We start from the raw sequence: 8,864 nt of genomic DNA, 5'->3' as shown, positions 1-8,864 counted from the left end.
GTACCTGACCTATGGTGCACAAACCGTATCAACTCTGCATGCCCAAAACCGTAGACTGAAGCCTGATTCTCCATCTTGGAAGGTTGAATAGCCTCCACCTCTGAGGATATAACCCCTGATACACCGTGGTAGTGCTCTTATACATCTGTTCCACCTCGGGTCAGACGGGTAAACGCCTCTGCCTGAGTCCAGTTGAAGTGTCGGCGTCGGCAGGTGGATATGAGGAAGGGCTCATCTCGCCACCCTCTCACACACGTATTATTATGCCCTGTTCCTCTGTGGTGAGAGGCGTAGTTTGAACAACAGTAAGCGCCCACTATAGGCGGGAGAAACATCATAATCTTCCAACCAGGCTGGTGGTCAGCACTTTTGCCGCACTTAGGACCGATCATCAGCAGGCCTTCCTCTTCTCTACTTGTTTGGTCAGAAGACATTTTTTATAAATTCCACAGCAATTGCAACTGCCCGGCGACCATATGTTGCGAAGTATTTATTTGGGGCTGGTTAGTAAAGGTTTCTGGTAAATCACTATGGCATCCGGTTAGAAATGCAAGGAGTCTGATGTTTCTTCTCTTCAATTTTTATTCTCCACTGTAGATATGTGAGTATGTGTGGTCTCTGAAAGTGGCAAGCATACACAATGTATGCAAATAAAGGGTACACACAATAATTATAAATAACAATAAACATTTGCCAACAATATTATATGGAGTTACAAAGGCATTAAAAATACTTCTAGGATTAACTGTTTTCAATGAATAATATACATTAATCAAATATTGCGTACAGCCTGCTCTGAGCGGACTCAACCCGCCGGGCCGTGAATATTTATTAGCGCCATTCCGGGCGGTCTTATGTAAACAAAATGATTCGTGCAATTTTAGGAACGCTAATCTTGAGGCATTTATAGGCACGCCAGGCAAATAAAGGCTATATACCTGGCTACACGGGTCTGATACAAGCATATAAACAGCTATTATAAACTAGCATAATCACACATTCATTACAAAGGAATAGTACTTGCCTGAATCTTGTACACACGAGATACAGCATTGCCAGCTTAATATCTGGAAGTCTGTGATTATCTTAAAACCGCTAACAATACACAAATGTATTAATAACAAAGATAAGAACATTCGAACTTACTTCTAGCTGCACGCGACAAAATCCTTGAAATAAACTTTTGAGAACACCTCATTAGCTCCGCGACTCAAACTTTCTGATGCAAACGACTTCTGTTTCTCATGCAACTATTTTCAGATGACGCTAAAGCTGTACTGATCTCAGTAGTTTCAATCTGTCAACCAAAAGCTTCCACTAATAGCATTCACTGTCCATTGCTTGTTATCACAGTCCTTTACAACACCTCCTCTTGGAGTGCTTCATGATAGGATGTCAGGGTTGTGTCTAAACACTGAGAAAAGTGCTCAAATAGGGCTGTATGGCCAAGATAAGGTCTTCTCAATAGTAACCCAATCTAATTTTTTGAGTATTATTATTCCAATGCTTGGCCAATTTGGCTATTTCAAAGGATATCTGATAGAGAGCCAAGGATCTGGTAATCCCAACCCTCCCTTATCATCCAGATGCACATACTTTATTAAGCTTTATCCTGGGCCTTTTCCCATTCCATAGGAAACGTGTCAAACCATCATATCATATTGATTAAAGATCAACCTGTGGTACTGGCTATTGGTAGCATCATGAGTACATATACAAGCGCTTTGTATCAGACCGCCATCTTAACTATATCTCACCTTTCCTCTATAAAGCTAACCCCAGTTCTCTCCTCATTTGTCTAAAATTATTTCTTATGTTTTGTAGCAATGGTGCCAAATTAAGCATTGGAATCTCTTTTTCTAACCTCCCTGCTTTGATTTGGATACTCCAAATATTTTTATCCCTCTTTGGGATCCAGCTAAAGCCAAATTTAGTTACCTATACTTGCGACATTATATATTCCGGATATAGGTGTGGCTCCTCACTTTTTCCAGTTAATTTTATATCCAGATACTTTTTAGAATATGATTGAACGGTTCCATTAAGCGGGGGTAAGGGACTTATCTGGATCTTTCACCAAGGCCAGAATGTCATCGGCATATAAAAAACAATTTGTGCTCTTTTTATTGCCTCCCTTTGAGCTTCTGGAATGTTTGTGTATAGCCCTCCCTAATGGCAATGGCCAGTGGTTCCAGTGTGATATTAAACAGTAATGGTGACATAAAGGGCACCTGTCAGTAATCCCCCCCCTGGTGTGAGGCTGGGCCAAAAGACGGGAAATCTCTTTATCTTCATTAGTAAAATCACGATGCCTTGGGTGTGTAGTCTGTATATAATGTTTGAACCCACTTGATGAAACAGGGCCCAAAACCCAAAATTTAAATAGCGCTGTGGGAATAGAAATTCCCAGTGAACCCGATCAAACGCTTTCAAGGCCAAGTGAGAGTGCAAACAAATTTCGCCTTTGTTTTTTTCTCTGTTTAGCCAGATTAGATGAAGTAATCTTCTCTCTCATGTTATCTGTTGATGACTCTATTCGTACTACAAATCCAACTTTGATCAGGCCGATAACATTGGATAACACCTTCTCTAACCGTGAATGCAAGAATTTTTACCAAGGATCTTATGCCCAAGACTGATCAAACTTATTGGACGATAGTTTGAGGGTTCGTATGCCCCTATCTTTCTTCAGGGAATCACAGATAGTAGCACCGCTAAAAGAAGAGGGGAGGGATCCATGCAGTATATGCCTCATTATATACCTCTCTGTTAAAGTGGATGATGGCAAATCTATATGCTCGCTTGTAATATTTCTCAACAGGGAGCCCGCTCTAACCCTGCTGATCTTCTTCCATTCCGCATAACAGATACAGCTTCTCTTTCTTCACCTGCTCCCATATTGGCCTTCTAACCGGTCTATCTCCCTCTGTGGGACAACTTAGGCATTTTGAGCTTGGAGAAAAAAACTAAGCAATTCTTCTTTTTTCGGATTAACACGCGGCAGTATATATACCTCGTAAAACTTCTGTAATACACTGGCTTATCTCCTTTGTTGATGTTACTATTGTAAGCTTCCTTTCTATCACCTGTTATTAAGTTATTATTTCCAACTGTCAAGCAGTTTACCAGTTTTCTCCCCTCTTCCTCATAGAAAGTAGTTCCCAATTAAATAAGACTATTCCACCTTTTATTATAAATTTCCGGAGTATTTCAAATTTAAGTTTACAAATATCTTGATACAATTGGTTTGAAAAAAACAGTTGGATAAATCTTTCATTAATTCTGTAATTTGTATCCAATAATTCCTGTATTCTGTCGCCGGTACTCCCTTTTCCTTTTAGACGCATAAGCTATTCTTTCCCTCTGACATATTGCCTTAGATTTGAACTACCATTCAGTTGATCTTCTATCAGTTACTACCAGTATTAATTTCGAAGAAAGGACTTTTAAAATGGTCTTTCACACGATGCCACAAAGGCCTCATGGGGCAGCAGGAGGTGTTAATCTCCATCGCCTTTCCTCTTCTTGTCGCAGTTAATATCAATGCCTAACTTCACGGCTGCGTGATCGGATAAGGCAATAGCATTTATTTGCAGTGTGTAACATGCTTTGTCATGGTTCTCGAGGATCAGGGAAAAAAAAAACATTTCAATGCTGGAATTGGATTATGACATGTGGTAGAGGTGTATTCATTCTCGCGAGGATTCAACAGGCGCAATATCCACAATCCATTATTCTTCACACTATCATGTGAGCTTGGCCGTTCTGTCTTTAGGATATGTTTGCTCTCTAAATTTACTTTTATCTATTAAAAGGATCCCAAACTTGATAAAATCTCCGGCTAGTATTATTTTGGGCACCCTATCCCCAAAGTCTTATTTAATTTCCTAGAAAAAATTAGGATCCCCTATATTGGAGCATAGATGTACAGCAGCCCCACTGCCAATACATTTATTGTGGCTGCACACAGGACCATTCTCCCCTCATCTTCTTTGACCCCCTCACCAGTCGGAATAAAATTTTAAATCTGAGTAACTAATATAACGACGCCATTCCGGTTTGCGGAAAAAGGAACATGAAAGACATGTCAAACCCATCCATACTTCAATTTTAGACCTCTTCCCCTTTAAGTGTGTTTCCTGAATTAAATGCTATATCCACTTTGTGATGTTAAAATAAGTAATACTTGCCTCTTTTTTTTTTTTATAGGGACTCCCACAGCCTTTTATGTTCACAAGACATGCAATTATATGATTTCCAACCATAGTGCACTATGTAATATTAAAACAATCAGGGTAGAGGGAGAAAAAAAAAAAAAACAGATGGTGGAACACTGTATATTTGTGTTATTCACCATTATAGACATTGTTTTGCCTAGCCAATAAAATAATGATTCGTTATAGTAAACTTTGTCATGACCGAACCTTTTTTTATGAAAAAAAATCACAAAAAACCAATACGAAACACCGTTAAGTAACTTAAAACTGTCCCTCGAAAACACGACAATGGAAGCTCTGACCGATCATGGTCTTTAAGCCAAAAATTATAAAAACAAAAGAGTGTGGCAATTAACACGCAAAAAACAGGAACATAACTCCTATTGGTCCGTGGGCACCCCCATGCAGCTGGTTATGTCGCTGTCCAGCTGCACGCTGCTCAGGCAGCATACCATCTAAAGCCCAAAACCCACTCGCGTTTGTGATTTCCACCCATGGTTGACGTTTATATGGTCCTCATCGTCCATAAAGGCCATCACGTCTGATAACAGCATACCTGTTAGTCTCATCTTTACGCAACGTGCCTAATGAAGCGTCCTGCTTTTCCTCGGTGCTGGTGAAACTATTGATTATCTACTTTTCCAAGTAAATCTCCGTGTAGCGGGAAAGCAAGCGGTATCTTAAATTAGTATTCGGCAAAGCCCGACTTTTCATCTTTGTTCATTACGGACCCCACTATCACTAGATGCACGTTGGCCGATAGAACCCTCGACACAAACTCGTCACTCCGAACGTACTGATAGGATGTAAGTAGTTACCTCCCTTAAGTGAGCTACACTCTGCATACTCATAACAAAAAGTGTATTTTTTCATCACAAAAGAGCCTACCCAGTGTTAGTCCGCGAATGGTGTTCCCCATGGTTCATCCATTGGTGCTTCAGTAATGACTGTCCTAAACGCAGATTTTTGGAAACACCTCTACACATTTATCTACTGAAAAATGATTTCAGAAGAGATCAGAATTAGTCAAATATAACAAGGTTATTAGCAGGTAATATGTATTAGGCCATTTATATAGTCAATTCCAAAGTATCAAATCAATAATACATCAATTTCTCAAAGATAATCTAGAGTAAAGGATGCATACCTGACTGCAAGCGAAATACATAGTATAGAGTGTGTGGACACACGCCATACTACTGGCTTTCTAGCTACAGGATCACCCACAATGGCGTTTTATCACTTCTCCTATATCCCAAATAAGAAAACAAAGACATTCTTCAAATCAGTTGTAAAAACATAAAAGACGCTTTGTTTTTTTTAGGTTCTCGTGGACCCAGGGTCGCACCTGGCTTGGAGACAGATAAGCATTCTCACAGACCCTAATGTGGGACACACCCCTTCCTCAGCAGAACACAATTCTACAAAAGTTTTCAATATTTCTCATAATACAAGTGACTAATGTGAAATTGAGACCAATTTACCAATCGCACAAATACCTTTAAAATGACGCCAAACATGAAAAGTTTACGATCATGAATCTTGAAGATATAGTAAATGTTTTTAAATGTTGAGCATAGCAACTTTTAGTTGCCTGGACCATATGCCCAGGGGGAAAGGATGGGTGAAGGGACTGAAGAGCAAATGGACTTTCTTCCAGATCTTCCTATCTGATCAAATCATTGCGAGAGTTCTTGAGAGTTTGGCTTCACGAAGATTTAATTTCATAAGGAAATAATTTCACTCCTTTCAATATTATTCTAAGCAGTGATAAAGGCAATGTCAATTAGCATTGCATTATTATATAATTTATTATAATAAAAATTATAATAAGATGAACTCAGATAAACCATATATTGTCATAGTTGTGTGTATTAGTCATGTTGAATTAATGAAAACAGTTAAATCTGCTGTTTATTCAGCAACCACTAGGGATTTCCTGGGTTTTTTCTGCAAGGCATATTTGGAGTTTCAGCGTTAGAGCGCCCTCTGGCCTTCAGATGGAGATTTACTGCTGATCTCAGAACTGTGCATCACTGAAAGATACGCATGACAATAGCAGCTTCTGCCTAATCGTGATATATCGCCTTTGCAATTTAATTTTGATTAATTGCACAGCCCTACTTCATAGAGGTTTGACTCCCACTTATCTGCAATTTTCCGTTTGCCACGCTCACCAGGATTCACCAGAAGGACTCTGTCACCAACAGTCAAAAGTGATCCCTTCAATTTCCGATTGTAGATCCTTGCATGCTGAACTTGCTCATTAGAGCTGTGCTTCTGTGCAATTTTTGCAGCTTCGCCAAAGGTCACATTTAAGCATGGATACGAAATATGAATACTTCACAACAGTCTCATCCCTGAGAACATGTTGGAACATCGCATCGATAGGAAGACGTGGGACTCTCCCGAACATCAGATAGAAAGGTGCAAAGCCTGTGGTCTCGTGAACAGTGCAGTTATAACAGAATGTCAGCATCTGCAAGGACTGTGGCCACTTGGCTTTGGACTGGGGAGGTAATGATCTTATCATGTTCCATAAGGTCCTATTGAAGCGTTCGGTGATTCAGTTTCCGATAAGGTGGTAAGGAGTAGTATGTGATTTCTTAATACCTGCCATATCCAGCAACTCCTTGATCAATTTGCTCTCAAAACTTGGGCCTTGATCCGAATGCACATGCCTAGGGAATCAGTAAACACAGAAGAGACCATTCCATAAATGATGAGCAACCTCCTTTGCAAACTGGTTCTTAGAGGGGAAAGCATAGGTTAATTTGGTGAAATGGTCTGTTGCTACCAGAACATGTTGTTTCAGAGCTTCCGTGATGATGAATTGATGCAGCTTTTTATTCATGTGATTGTCTCCCTTTACTCTGAAAAGCATGCCATCTTTGATGGTAAATTTATTCCAATGCTTAAGAAGCCTTAGAACAGGGCGGGGTTCACTGGAACGTTCATGCTTCTCAGGATGTCAGTGTCTTTGAATGTAAATAGAGTGCTCACATTGAGTGCAGTAGTCTGGTCCATACTGACGAAGTGCGGAATGGATTCCATGCCCATCGTCCGTCCTACACCACCAGAGACGAAGTAATGCATCAACACTGCAGCTTCCTGTAAACTCAAGCATCTGCCGTCATCTGACCTTGGCTAACTGCTGTTGTCAGAAGATCATCAGCAGGACTCGTCACATGACAGTTAGTGGTAAGGCGGAAGAATCTTGAACAAGGGGTATTATCTTGAACAAAGGGGAACATGAGGGGATTATTATCCTTCAGTTGTAAAATGATGGCCTTCGGCTAATAATGGAACTTGTCACATATCACTCAATTTAGAGCAAGGAATTCTAGCCTGTAGGCGGATGTGAATTAATCTGAGAGCGAGACAGTGTCATATCAAATGCCAGGTCTGGCCATGAACCTCAGGGATTTGGGAGAAGCACAGCCCCAGCTGTCAAATGGGGCATCTATAGCTAATATGAATTCATGGTCAGAATCAAGGTGTACTGGCGTTGTGGATATCCTCCTTTAAAGTATCAAATGATTCTTGGCATTTGTCAGTCCAGTCTGTGGGTGAGAGCTTGGTGCACGCTTTTGAGTAAAGCTTCATCCTTCACCGCTAAGTCTCTTGTGTCTGTTTTGAGAGGAGATCAGACAAAACTGGCTTTGGCAGAACATCTCTCTATATAAAATGGTGGTAGTATAATACCATACTGATATACCAGTATAATACCAAAGATCTGATTTTCTTGTGGCATGGAGTTCGGTCCATCAAGTCAACTGCTTTAACATTAGTGATGGCCTTTAGTTTTCTAGCGTCTGATTTGACACCATCTTCACAACTGGCATGGCCAGAAACGCTGGTTTTCTCAAGACTATGGCATTTTTAGGAAAAAGCGATGTGTGGGTCTTGAGTCTCAGCCTTTCAAATCTTTGGCTTTGCCACAATCCATTCTGTTCCTTGAAAATTTTGGACTCATATTTCTTGACAACATGGAGTAATTTCATCTTCCATGTTGAAGACATTTCATGCTGTCAGATCCGTCTCTTTCAGTCCCATGTCATTCAAGATCTGCACAACTCATCAACTCATCCTCAGATTCCTGAGAACCATCCTGCGTGTTGAGTGTTGAAGTGAGACTTAACCCGTTAGCCAGCCCTTACCTCAGCTTGAGGAAAATGTTACAAATGTATTGAAGGGTTCTACAAAATATTTTGATCATTAAACATACCAATGCATAATTTTCCATTTATAAAACAATAGACATAGAATAGACATAAAAATAAAGATAAAAAGATTAACTATAATGCCAGATTACAGTACACATCCTAGGATTGCTAGAAATACAGCATTTATACTGATAGATCAATAATTCAATAATCAAGTGCTGACATGCTGATGGCCGGTCTATAGAGGTAGTGAGATCATACAGATCGCCATAAAGTCAATAATGCCTCTATTCCTTATAGATGCGTTCACATTGTGCTTCATGATTACACAGCAATAACTATGCTTGTTTTTCGCTCAAACAGATGAAATCATGCAGAAACAACCACATTGCCTAAAACACACACACATATATGAAAATGTTGAAGAAGAAGAAAAAAAATAATAATTATTTTATGCAAAGCTGATCCTTCAAGTTGCATG

This window comes from Cyprinus carpio, chromosome B24, assembly GCF_018340385.1.
Source record: "Cyprinus carpio isolate SPL01 chromosome B24, ASM1834038v1, whole genome shotgun sequence".
Classification (NCBI taxonomy): Eukaryota; Metazoa; Chordata; class Actinopteri; order Cypriniformes; family Cyprinidae; genus Cyprinus; species Cyprinus carpio.
Note: the sequence above shows the minus strand (reverse complement) of the source record.